The sequence below is a fragment of the Papio anubis genome, chromosome X, assembly GCF_008728515.1.
Source record: "Papio anubis isolate 15944 chromosome X, Panubis1.0, whole genome shotgun sequence".
In the NCBI taxonomy this organism is placed as follows: domain Eukaryota; kingdom Metazoa; phylum Chordata; class Mammalia; order Primates; family Cercopithecidae; genus Papio; species Papio anubis.
The window spans coordinates 79,013,032-79,026,602 of NC_044996.1; the positions used below are offsets into that span (position 1 = coordinate 79,013,032).

At 41.2% G+C, this 13,571-nt stretch overlaps 1 long non-coding RNA gene across 4 annotated transcripts in view; it reads left to right on the top strand.

The window, feature by feature from the left end:
• LOC100999943 overlaps window positions 1–13,571 on the top strand; it is an 86,047-nt gene that overhangs the window by 858 nt on the left and 71,618 nt on the right. For 2 of the 4 annotated variants that reach the window (XR_641995.4, XR_004180556.1), the window contains exons 1-4: window positions 96–293; window positions 11,494–11,640; window positions 12,255–12,409; window positions 12,843–12,943. This is a non-coding gene — a long non-coding RNA (uncharacterized LOC100999943). Of the gene's footprint in view, window positions 1–95; window positions 294–334; window positions 556–11,493; window positions 11,641–12,254; window positions 12,410–12,842; window positions 12,944–13,571 lie in introns of those variants that run through there. The other 2 variants (XR_163356.5, XR_641994.4) reach the window with 2 other exon arrangements.

The window sequence follows — 13,571 nt, forward strand, 5'->3', positions numbered from 1 at the left end:
GGGTATTTGAGAGGCTGGATGAGGAGGCGCGGCGCCGAGGGGCGGCGCTCAAGCTAACAGTATTTGAGAAGACCTGAGTTAAGGGGAGGGGCTCCAGTGGGTGGCGGGGAGAGGGAGGCACGCATGCGCAAGACTTGAATGGAGTAGGGGTTGGAGGTTTGGAAGGTCAGGAAGGGAAGGACTCGCAGGCATATTTACGAACGCAAAGTTGCTAGGAGTTGGTACCAGCAGTTGGGAGGTAGAGGTGGAGCTCATGCGTATTTGAGACAACATCTTGAAGGTTGGGGAGAACGGTAAGGAGGAAGCGGCGCGCATGCGTATTTCAGACGGAGTGCCGGGGAGGGGAGGCGCTCAGCGTTCGGGTAACTAAGGTTGCAAAATGGCGAGGGGGGAGGTAAGCTGTCTTTGCTTGGCCATCTTGGGCTAGCAGGCCCTGCAGAGAACTACCTTTTTAGCTGAGTGAAGGGATCAGTCAACCTGAGTTGGAGTTCTCCTATGCTGTGGCCAGATCCACTAGAAATTAAGCCAGAATCTTAGCCTCTCACTGGCCTATCGGTAAGTGGGTTCAAAAATGAGGAGGCGATGATGACTCTGCAAAAGGTTGCGGCAGCTGGCGGTGCGTAGGAAATGCGTAAAAAGGGAGCACTTGGAGACAGGCCACATTTGGGCAGTACGCATTCGGAGGGCTCTCTCTGGCTTTCCGATCTTGGGTCTCTGTACTTGGCTCTGAATACAGTTATCCCATCAGAGTAGCAAAACACTGTGGTTGTAGTGTGAGAATCTAATGTTAATGTTGGCCGAAAGCCCTTGATTTTCTCCCCTGAGAACATAGGCGTGAGGGTTTGGATGTGTTTCCAAATGCTTGTTACTCTTTGCTGTAAACCTGGAATTTGGACCTATGGCTGCCTGGGACTCATACTGTCATGGAGAAAGATAGAAAAGTAGTTAATGGCAGTGGTGGTATGAAGGTGACCTGGGCTTTCACCCTTTCCTTTATTTTTTCTTCTGTAGAACTTTCAGCACGGTTTTGTCAAGGGGGAAGATTAGAGTTTCTATTTTAAAGGCAGATGTACTGTCATGACTCTCTGAAGACTTGCTGTGAATCGCTAAAACTAGTAAGTTAGCACTTAGATACAGATACATAGTTAGAAAGGGCACAGGATTAAAAAGTGAAAAAAACATATTTTTCCAGTAATCCTAGCTATGATTTCATGATGGTCCTTTTCCTTCTCTGGACCTATTTCTCTCTCTCGCTCACTTATTTATTTCCTTTTAGACAGAGTCTTGCCCCGTCGCCCAGGCAGGAGTGCGGTGGCGCGATCTCAGCTCACTATAACCTCCGCCTCCCGGGTTCAAGCGATTCTGATGCCTCAGCCTCCCAAGTATTAGCTGGGGTTACAGGTGCGCGCCACCACGCCCGGCTAATTTTTGTATTTTTAGTAGAGATGGGGTTTTGCCATGTTGGTTAGGCTGGTCTCGAACTCCCGGCCTCAAGTGATCCGCCCGCCTCAGCATCCCAAAGTGCTGGGATTACAAGCGTGAGCCACCACGCCCGGCCACTGGGCCTATTTCTCTATCTGTAATAATGATTAAATGTCAATAGCACTTTCTACGTTTGAGGTTCTGGTCTGTGTGCTTTTACATAGGCCGTAACTCATTTGGTACTCTCGACCATCTTACGAAACAGCAGTACTGTTATTAAGTTTTTACAAATGAGAAATTTGAGGGACACGAGACTAATTTGTTCAAGGCTTTACAGCCAGTTGAATGGCTGAGACAGGGTTTTTATCCAGGTGGGATGGCTCCAGAAGCCTGTGCTCTTAAGCATTATGCTTTATTCCCTAAAAAGAGGAGGCGAATTTAAAGGAACTTTCTTTTATGATTTCAAAATCTGTTTGTAACTAACCAAAGCCATTTGAGAAAGAAGACCTGTTTTCTGTTTCTGACTGTGCAGACTACAGGGTTACATACCTAGGAGACAAAAGGTAAAGAATCGTTGATTTGGTGCCTAGTGGGGTGGCTATCCTTAACTACCCTTGTCTTCTGTGCTTTTTGTTCTGCAGAGGGTCTAAAATGGCCGACTGCGGCAGGCTGGACACACCCTTCTTGTTTTGCCTGATTTTCTGTCTGCTCTAACGCTTTGAAACGTCTAACCAGTCATTTGCTGCAGTACTTGTTTTTTTTTAACCCATTATTAATATTTCGCCGTGTTGATCCAAATATACAATAGTGATGGAAAGGTTATTGTCTTTTTTCTTGTAATAAAAGACTGAAAATACATTTGTTTCATTTTTATTATTTGCTTAGGATACATTCGTGGAAGTGGAGTTAGTACATCAAAGGGTATGAACATTTTAAACTCTCAGTGTCTATTGCCAAACTTCTTCCCAAAAAGGTTGTATCAATTTTTACTCATACAAGCGCTGAATGTTGTTGTTTGTTAATTTTTAATGGATAAAAACCAGTATTAATTTTTCATTTGCTTATTAGTTTGGATTTTCTTCCTCCATATATATCTCAGCAGTTTTCTTTCATGTAATGATAGTTCATATCTTATGTTGATTTATGCGTTGAAGTTTTAGTTTAGTGTTTATTATTATGTTTGAGTGTGTTCTGTAAATAAAGATTACTCAGACTTTTGTAATGTTATAAATACCTACTCCATGTTATTGTTTGCCTCTTAATTTTTGTCTTTAAATTTTTGGTTAGTAGAGATTTGAAATTATTTGGCAAATTTGTCTTCTATTTTGTGATTTTTTCTTCTATTGTTTAAATTTGAATAGCTCCCTCAGTCTAGAAATTTGGTAAATTTCGTAACTTTGCTTGAGGATAACTATCAAGCATGGGAGAAAAAACATCCATAATTTCACCACCCAGAGAGAACTATTGTTAATACACTTATTCACTTCATTCTGTGCATTTTTCTATGCAGTTGATAATATATGTGTACTATTTTATATTGTGTTTTGTTTTTAACATTATAACATGCGTATGTCCATGTTAAACATTCTTTGTAATTGTCAGTGTTTCATGATGTTCTGTTGTATGGAAGTATTTTATAGATTTTCAGTATTTTAAATTATGTAATGAATATCTTTTCATTTGGTTTTTATTATTCATCTATTTTGGGTTGTTATCGAAGAGACTTCTAGAATTAGTTATTTGTCAAAAGATTTGAACATTATAAAGAATTGGCATAGTTACTTTTCAAAAAATTAATGTCAGTTTTTGTACCCAGTCGTTTAGGTACTTATAAAAAAATGTTTTTGCTTTTTTTTTGCTGACTCCATATGTAAATGAATGAATGGTATCTCTTCGTTTTTTTGTTTTGTTTTGTTTTTTTTGAGACAGGCTCTCCCCTTATTGCTCAGGCTGGAGTACAGTGGCGTGATCATGGCTCACTGAAGCCTCGACTTCAGGGCTCCAGAGATCCTCTTACCTCAGCCTCCTGAGTAGTGGGACTACAGGTGTGTGCCACTATGTCCAGCTAATTTTTAAATTTTTTTGTAGAGATGGGATTTTGCCATGTTACTCAGGCTTGTCTTGAACTCCTGGGCTCAAGTGAGTCTCCCATCCCGGCTTCCCAAAATGCTGGGATTACAGGGGTGAGCCACCACACCTGGCTGATGTCTTTGTTTTGTGATACAGTTCTTTTATTATTTGGTGAGGCTGGACTTTAGATCTTAATTACTAGCTCTTATTTCCTTTTGTGAATTATTCAATTTGTGCCTGAATGTTATTTGTAAGTTGCAAATGTCATTTGTTGCAGATATGCTCCCAGAAATATTTGTTGCCATTGAGTCTGAAGAAATGTTTGCAGTTCCAGATATAACTGCTGTGTGGATACATGTCTGGTTCTTGGTAGCCATTTTGAGATAACATTTGTCTGACCTCTTATCTTATTTTTGTTTTTATTTTTAGAGTGTAGGTCTTGCCCAGGCTGGTCTTGAACTCCTGGGCTCAAGCGATCCTTCTGCCTCGGCCTCCCAAAGTGCTGGGATTACAGGCATGAGCCACCTTGCCCGGCCTTGTCTGACCTTTAAACAGAAATCCATTGCTTTTTATCTAAAAGGAAAGCACTTTTGAGTACTGTGCAACAGTGGTGCTTCCTGGCTCTGGGCATGGGGAGAAGACAGGGCAACATTTTGTCCCTAATGAGAAACTAATTTAGACAAGAAACAAAACAGTGGTCTCTTCTCCCGCATCCATTCAGGGACTGGTCTTATTTTAAATATTTGAGTGGCCTGAGGGAGGATATAGGCAGGTAGTGAAATGTCCACATTTATGCATACTGTTAAATGCTTTGGGGATGTGAAATGCATTAAGGAACACACTAGCATGTGAGAAGGCACCAGGAGTGGGCTAATTGGCAGAAAGGAACAGTGTACAGGCAAGAGCAGTGTAATAACTTTAGGGGAAAATAATATGTTAAGCTTATTAAATAACAGCCTCATAGAGACATTGGGTCCCAAAACAGTGATCTCAGTATAACTGTCAACAACTTGCTGATGTTTTCAGCCCTATTTGCTGGTCAGAGGCAAAAAAGCCATTAAAAACCTAGGTATTATTAAGAAAGGTATGAGACACAGAAAAATGCCATTCTATCTTTGTGTAAAACTGTTACAGTGGTAATAACTATTACAGTGGTAATCTTACCTCAAGGAGTCTGTTATTATCACTCACACGATTTTGAAAAGGGAGTGGGCAGAGTGTGTTACCTCTCTGTTTCATTTTTCTTGTTTATAATACATAGGTGAATTAGATATTCTCAAAGGTCTTGGAGGGGTCTAATTCTGGTTTCCTGAAACTGAATGTTATTTCTAGTTTAGAGAATCTGTTTAATTATGTTTATTAAATAAACTATTCTAACATTCCTACTCTGATCTGTATATTATCTATTTTGTATTTAATAGCATTCTAACTTTTTTTTTTTCAGTGAAGGATGAGGATTATTGGATTTAGAAGTGCCAAATGAGCTGTTACTTATTGCTTTTTCCTATCCAGTTACACTGGGTTAATCCAGTTAGTTGTAAGCTCCCATTTTTCAGCATTTTGCTAGCTGTAGATATTAAACCAGGCTCATGTGAGTAGTAGGGTGGGGAGGTTAAGAGGAGTATATAAGCAAAAAGGGAAAAAAAAACCCTCATGTTTTAGAAGAGGGGGTTGAGAAGTTCCTTTATTGGAAGTCTGTGCACGGAAGTCCCATTTTACATCATGCCAGTGTCTAGTTCCCAATTCCATCTATGGGCAGGGGTTAGGGAAAGCCTGAATATTTGAAATAACCAAAAAGCATTTAACCTTTGATTTCTATAATTTGTTCCTCCCCTGTCTTGATGTTACAGCCAGCAGCAGCCTGGAGCAGCACCCCCTGGGAAGAAATTTTACATCGGCCATTATAATACAACCTGATAAGTGTTACAGCACTTATCAGATTGTATTGTAATTGTCTGTGTATATATGCCTGTCTCTCTTCCTGTTATTAGTTAGACTGTGAGCTCCTTGAGGGCAAGGAAGGTGTCTTCATCTCCAGAGCCCAGCCTGGCACATTAGTAGGCCTCAGTAAATGTTTATTAGATGAATAAGTGAATGACTCATCAGCAAACATTTATTGTGTGCCTGCTAAAGTGAGCTCCACAGGCTCTGGACTGTCAACTGTTTCTTCAAAAAGCATGTGGTCAGAAACTTGATGTTTTTGTATATGTCTTCCTAAGAGTTTCTCATGAGACAATGCCATTTTTGTGTTTGGATTTCAGTCCTTGATATTTACAGATGTTGCAACTGTTGCTATTGCTGACACTTGCTTTCTTGGTGGGACTTGAGTGATAACTGTTAGATTGGGGCCTCATCCTCAGGGCCCAGGTAATCATCCAAATAGTCCAAATAGTATTCTTAGATAGGACTTTGCATTTTCTTTCTTTCTTTCTTTCTTTCTTTCTTTCTTTCTTTCTTTCTTTCTTTCTTTCTTTCTTTCTTTCTTTCTTTCTTTCTTTCTTTCTTTCCTTCCTTCCTTCCTTCCTTCCTTCCTTCCTTCCTTCCTTCTTTCTTTCTCTGTCTTTCTTTCTTTCCTTCCTTCCTTCCTTCCTTCCTTCCTTCCTTCCTTCCTTCCTTCCTTCCTTCCTTCTTTCTAAGAGACAGGTTCTCACTCTGTTGCTCAGGCTGGAGTGCAATGGCGCGATCACAGGTCACTGCAGCCTCGAACTCCTAGGCTCAGGTGATCCTTCCACCTCAGCGTTCTGAGTTAGGACTACAGGTGTGCGCCACCACCCCTGGCTAATGTTTGTATTTTTCATAGAGACCGGGTCTTGTTATGGTGCCCAGGCTGTTCTCGAATTCCTGGACTCAAGCGATCTACCTTCTTAAGCCTCCCAGAATGCTGGGATTACGGGTGTGAGCCACTGCACCCAACCAGACTCCATATTCTAAACCAAGGGTGGGCAAACTTTATTGCCAATGGGCTACCTGTTTTGCAAATACAGTTCTATATTGGAACACAGCCACGTTCATTCACTGATGTTTTACCTGGGGCCGCTTTTGCATCCCAATGGCACAGTTAAGTAGCTACTAGGGTGGTGCAAAAGTAGTTGCTGTTTTTGCCATTAAATATATTGGAGACATTGTGGCCCACAAAGCCTTTGTAGAAAAAGATTGCTGTGCCTACTCTGGATCATCACTCGACAGTGATGGTTTCATTCCTCATTCCATTCACCAGACCAGAAATTCATATTTATTTACTTCATTTGTCATTGCTTATGACAAGTCTTTTTCCTCTTTTACAGATAAACCAGCTAAGACATGTTTTAAAGTAGGAAATTATAAGACCTCCCCCAGGGTCCTGCAGTCAGTCAGTTATAATCTGTCCTTCAACATCAAGCTTTGAACCTCTACTCTAGAAATACCTTTTATTGTATTCAAACTTGAAGCACATGGACATAGCATGCTTTGGTGCCTTCGCCCTTGTTCCTCTCCTTCCTATACAGTTCTTTGCAATGAGAATATGGGAAATAAGGACTTAATGTGGGATAAGGCAGAAAGGTAAGCTGAGGCAAATGTTTAGAGGTTCCTAACACTAATTTTTAAATGAAGAAGTGGGGTGTCTGAAATATTCATTTATTTAGACATATACAGGTAGTGAGCCTAGACTTCCAAGAGCTTAGAGCCCCTCCCCTTGTGCCTCCCCAACTTTACATGTACTATCTTGGTAACCTGCCTATGAATACATTTTGATTCATTTCACTTCATTAAAAAGTCGGAGAGCTCAAAGTCATATTTGAGAAAGCTAAATTTAAAACAAAATGGAGGAAACATTGAATAGGCTCATCTTGTTGGATAGGATCATCCTAGGAATAAAATAAAATAGAAGGAAAAGTCTTACAGCCATATTGTTAAAGCTGCTTGCTGGATTTTTCCCAAAATTTTATTGTGAAAGTTGTCAAACATACATACAGAAAAGTTGAAAGAATTGTATGGTGAAAAGCTATGTACCCAACACCTAGATTTTATAATTAACATTTCACTATACAGTCATGTGTTGCTTAAAGACAGGATGTGTTCTGAGTAATGGATCATTAAGTGATTTTGTTGTTGTGTGAACATCATAGGGGAGTGTACTTATACAAACCTAGATGGTATAGCTTACTACACACCTAGGCTATATGGTATAGCCTATTCCTCCTAGGCTACAAACCTGTACAGCATGTTGCTGTATTGAATACTGTAGGCATTTGGAACACAACGGTAAGTATTTGTATATCCAAACATATCTAACATAGAGAAGGTACAGTAAAAACATGGTGTTATTATCTTATGGGACCACCATTGTATATGCGCCTGTGACTGAAATGTTACTATAAGATTCAGGACTGTTTGCATTATCACATTAACCCATCTTTGTTGAATAGGTTTTAAAAATCTGTCTGTCGTCCATGTTAATGTCATCTGTATCTGACCCATCATGGTGCTGAAAAAGTTTGTTTTCATTCTTATTTGTGTCTTCTAAGTTGGCATGAATACCAGCACAGCACAACTATGTGTAAGCAGATCTGTGCAGGAATGAGAGTCCCAGGGAGAGAATCCACGTTGTTTCTGAAAGAAAATGGCTATAGCTCACTGTTGTTTACTGGAAATAGTAGGGGGAAGGAAAGATGGAAGTCCAGGTCCAGTGTCATATACTGCCTTGCACCTTACTCACTTCTCTGCCTTTAGGGTAGGTGGTTTTCTGAGCAGCTTCTGCTTGGTTCTTTCCTTTAAGGCTTGCTAAAGGAGAAACAACAATGTCATATTGAAATGCCAATGAGGCAATATTTAGCATTAGAATAACTCTTTGGAATTCTAGCAAATGGATTTTTAGTTTGGGCTACTGTCTAATAGTATTCTTTGAGCCTTTTCTGTTAGCAACAGCTGCAGTTTCAGTTAGGAAGCACCATGAAATTTTGTTTGTCTTTATCCATGGACATGATAATGGTCAATGTTACCTGTTTGTGTCTGTCTCCTTTGATTTAAACTAAAGGGTAGAGACTGTGTTTTACTGATCTTTGCACATCTCTTACACTGTAAGGTTTGTATTCATTTATAGGGATATACCCCCAAATATATGTTTAACATTATTAAAAAAAAGATTTAGATATGGGCATATTCACGGTGTTTATAACAGTAAATAATGGAAAAACTTACCTAGTCATGAATAGGAACTTGGTTAAATACATTTTGGTGTATTCATGTAATGGCACAACATAGCCATTAAAAATAAAAATAGTCTTGAAGATAAATATTTGACTTAGATGTATAGAGCATATTAATTGAAAAAGGGCTAAAGAGAAACAGTATAGTTTCTTTTTTTTTTTTTTTTTTTTTGAGACGGAGTTTTGCTCTGTAGCCCGGGCTGGAGTGCAGTGGCCGGATCTCAGCTCACTGCAAGCTCCGCCTCCCGGGTTCCCGCCATTCTCCTCCCTCAGCCTCCGGAGTAGCTGGGACTACAGGCGCCCGCCACCTCGCCCGGCTAGTTTTTTGTATTTTTAGTAGAGACGGGGTTTCACTGTGTGAAAACCCCTGACCTCGTGATCCACCTGTCTCGGCCTCCCAAAGTGCTGGGATTACAGGCTTGAGCCACCGCGCCCGGCCGAGAAACAGTATAGTTTCATCTAATCATTGTAAAATAAGAATTCATGTTTGTGCATGTATATGAAAGTTGTTGGAAGAACGTACCCCAAGTGTTAAACTTTTTTGGGATTCTGGCTGATTTTTGTTTTTTTTTTTTTTGAGATGGAGTCTCGCTCTGTTGCCAGGCTGGAGTGCAGTGGCATGATTGTGGCTCACTGCAACCTCTGACTCCCTGGTTCAAGCGATTCTCTTGCCTCAGCCTCCCGAGTGGGATTACAGGCATGCGCCACCACATCCAGCTAATTTTTGTATTTTTAGTAGAGACGAGGTTTCACCATGTTGGCCAGGATGGTCTCGATCTCCTGACCTCGTGATCCGCCGGCTTCTGCCCCCCAAACTGCTGGGATTACAGGCATGAGCCACTGCGCCCGGCCTCTGGCTGATTTTTACATTCGTTGCCTAATATAGTTCCGGATTTTTTTTTTTTTTTTTGCAGTGTTCATCTATGACTATCAAAGCTAGAGACACATTGAAACTATTTCCATTTTGAAACTGTTGACTTGAACAGAAGTGGAATAAGTGGGGGTGGTGAGGGGTTCTGGAAACTGGAGAAATTTAGTTCGGAAAAGAGCTGGGTGGGGTGGGGGAAGGGAATGGTGGAAATAAGATCGCTGTCTTCAGAGGAAGGCACTAACTACCACCTACCCTTGGATTCCTGGCTCCTTAGTGCAGGCATTTTCTGGATGAGTGTTTACACCTACCATTTATTTCCCAATTAGGCCCTCTACACATTCCTTTTCTACCCTTGTCCCTCTGGGCTTTAAAGCTACAATAATTGCTAGTGGCAGCAGCTACTTATGAATATGCAAGTCTTGCTCTAGTAAATGGTAGCCTTAGTTGCTCCAATAAAGAGATGGCTCAAACCTATCAAGGCTCCTGCTTCCCGTCTCCTCTCAGCTAGGCAGCACCAGTCTTCCCTATCTATGGTGGGAGAACTTTCTGCCTTGGTCTCATGGTCACTAGTAGATTAGAGGACAGATTCTTTCTGACTGGTGGTAGGTAAAACAGTTAAAAATGAGTCCTGGGTAACTGCTCCTTGGGTCTTCCAGGGGTTTGAGTTGAGGGTTGCCCGCATCTCACTGAGTAACAGGAAACTTAGCAGTATTGACTTGTGCTGCCAGCATATAATGATAACAGTAACCTGGGCTTTGGGCCATTGCTGAATTGCCAGATTTCTGGGTTATTTTTCATGCTAAGCAGCTAGGGACTGAGAAACTTACAGGCAATAGGCTGCTCCTTAGAAAGGACCCCTTGGCCAGGCAGGGTGGCTCACGCCTGTAATCCCAGCACTTTGGGAAGCTGAGGTGGGTGGATCACCTGAGGTCAGGAGTTTGAGACCGGCCTGGCCAAGATGGTAAAACCCCATCTACTAAAAACACAAAAATTAGCCAGGCGCGGTGGCGGGCGCCTGTAATCCCAGCTACTCGGCAGGCTGAGGCAGGAGAATCACTTGAACCTGGGAGACTGAGGTTGCAGTGCTTGAACCCAGGAGGCAGAGGTTGCAGTGACCGAGATCACACCACTGCACTCTAGCCTGGGCGACAGAGCAAGACTGTTTCAAAAAAAAAGAAAGAATGAAAGGACTCCTTGATGGTCTTTGGCTTGTGTCTCATGACTCAGAGCCTGTTACTCCAGTGGTTGATTCTTGGAGGTAGGGGCATAGCCACTGGTCTGCCTAGCTTTTTGTGGTCCTATTGATAACCCAGACAGCTGGGTGAGGGAGCAGATAATGTTCAATTCCTTTTCACTTAAGGTAAGGTGAGTGGTGGTGGGAGTTGAGATTGTAAATGATAGGGTCTTGGTCCAAGAGCCCAGAGTTTTGTAACCTTTTCCTATCAGTGTGAAAACCAGATGCCATCTGATGACTAGATGAAGGTTTCATTCACCTTTTGCAGGCTGGTTTGGTCAGGACTAAAGAATGTAGGTTCATTAACTGCCAGACACAGAAGGGCCACTAAGGGGTCAAGTTTACCCCCTTATTCACGGCGATATTGAAGTCTAAACAGGGGAAGAACTTGAAGGAAACTATGAAGATAAGCATTAGAGTTCACATCTGGGTACTAACACTTTGGTGTAGTCATTGGTACCTCTGTACCCAGTTCTCTCATTTAAAATAAAGGCAGGAATCCTTACTAATAATCGTAGACCTTGCAACTGCCTTTGCCAGATAATATAATTGTGATGCTAAGTGTGAATGCTTAGCAAGAGTAAAATCTGAGATCCATGGTGTGACTGGCTGGATAACTTGACTAAGGTGGTAAAAATAAAATTAAAGCTAGATCTCAAACCTTGACTGTTCCATCTTATGTTTGTTTCTTTCTTCTCCCTGTCCTATAGGTGATGCCACATGCAATCAGAAACTATGCCACTGGTGAAGAGGTATATTGAGCCCTGCCTGGTTAACCTCCAGTGAGGTTATCAGAGAATTGGGAGAGGCTCAAACCAGCATCCTGCACCTAGTTATCAAACCATTGTGAAGTCTTGGTAAGTGGCCAGTGGCTTTGGTGGGCTTGCTCAGTTAGTGGGATGGGGTAGGGTAAGGGTGCTTAATAGGCACTAAGCAATTACTGGATATTTTCACATTATGATATGAAAAAAAGTCTTAAAATATTCAGGCTGTGCTACAGAATAAAGAATCTAACCTCTTTTTTCCCTATCGTCCCATTTTTACAGATGGGGGAATTAGAAATTGCCCAAGATTATATGAGGCCACAGTAGATGGCACAAATTGCCCAAGATTATAGCTAGTTGGCATAGAAAATGGATTTGAGTCCAAGTCAGTACTGTGTCTTCTACTCAGTGCTTCATCTGGGTTCTATCAAATCCAAGGAAGCCATGTGAGACAGAAATGTTTTTATTTCACAGTAAAAGATTTTTTTTCTTTTCTTTTTTTTTTTAAATAGAGATGGGGGTCTCACTATGTTGCCCAGGCTGGTCTTGAACTCCTGGGCTCAAGTGATCCACACACCTTGGACTCATTTCACACTAAAAGATTTCTGTAATAGCTCCTGAGATTTTACTCCTCTGATGTTGGAAATGTCCATGGTGTGAAGTTTTATTATGCATAAAATCACCTGGGGTGCTTGTTAAACATGCAGATTCCTGGATGGCCAGAAAACTTCTCATTGGTCGAGAGCAACATTAAGATCTGCCTGTTACTCATACTGATGCTTCCTGCCCAGCAAGTTCATCAGAGGAAGAGGATGAATTACGGTTGCCATGGATGTCCTTGTGAGGCAGTTGGGAAGCCTTGGTAAGTTGCCAGTGGCTTGGGGTTCCCCAGTTGGTGGTAGAAAAGAGAAGGGAAGTAGGTTATGATCTCGCCCTTTCTAACTTTCTAGCTTTATTAAGTACTTACTAAATGCCAGAGACTGTTGCAGATATTAACAAAGTCTTGCCATGGAACTTTCATTCTTGTGAAGTTAGACAAAGGGATAAGTAACCAGTAAATGTATAATGTATCATAAGTGTTATATCAATTGTTTTTTTCCATTATGATGTAAAAAATTGCACTTAAAAATGATTAGGTTAAACTAAGCAACATCTTGTGTTTTTCTCCCTTCTTCCCATTCTCCCTTTTAATACCTGCCACAGTTGCTCAATGCAATGGAGGCTGACCAAGCTGAGTGTCAGGAAGGTCATAGATGATGCAAACAGTCTTTTTTCTTTTTGTTACTTCTCACTAGGCTGGATTGTGAAGGATATTTGAAAAGTATTTTAGAGTCCACCAGATCCTCCATGTGAATGACCATGCAGCAAAAGAAGGAGGGTCCTGTCAGTGATTAAGGTAACATAGTGATGAAGGTAGGTAGGGGAAGAGAGGCTTACTTTGCCCTGATTCTTGTCAGGGAGGCTCTTAGAACTGCCATTTCCAGAGCATAAGTGACAGGCCAGCACTTTCAAAGCCTGCAACTTATTCTATAATATATCCTTCTTAAAACAATTCATGTAGATTATATGCTTACCCAGTCTGTGATCACTCCTGCAGAAGATCAGAAGAACTGAAATAGAGGTGACATAGGCTCTTGCTTTTGTAAATATTTTGTTGAAACACAGTTGTGTTCATTCATTATTGTCGATGGCAGCTTTCATGCTACAGCAGAGATGAGTAGTTGGGAGAGAAACCATATGGACCATGGAGTTTGAAATATTACTGTCTGGCCCTTCACAGAAAGTTTGCCAATTCGTGGCATAGATTAAATAAATGTACTATGTCTACAAATCCTCCTCTCCCCATTTTCCTTTCAATGGGACTTGCATTTACAGTTGATCCTAGAACATATGGAATCTCATAGTAATCAGCTTGCTTCTGAATTTCTTCCCACTCAAATTAAGCTCACCTAGAAAGCACATTCACAAATTGGGCTACATATACAGAAGGAACTATGTTTTATATGCCTCATCGTAGTCAACTC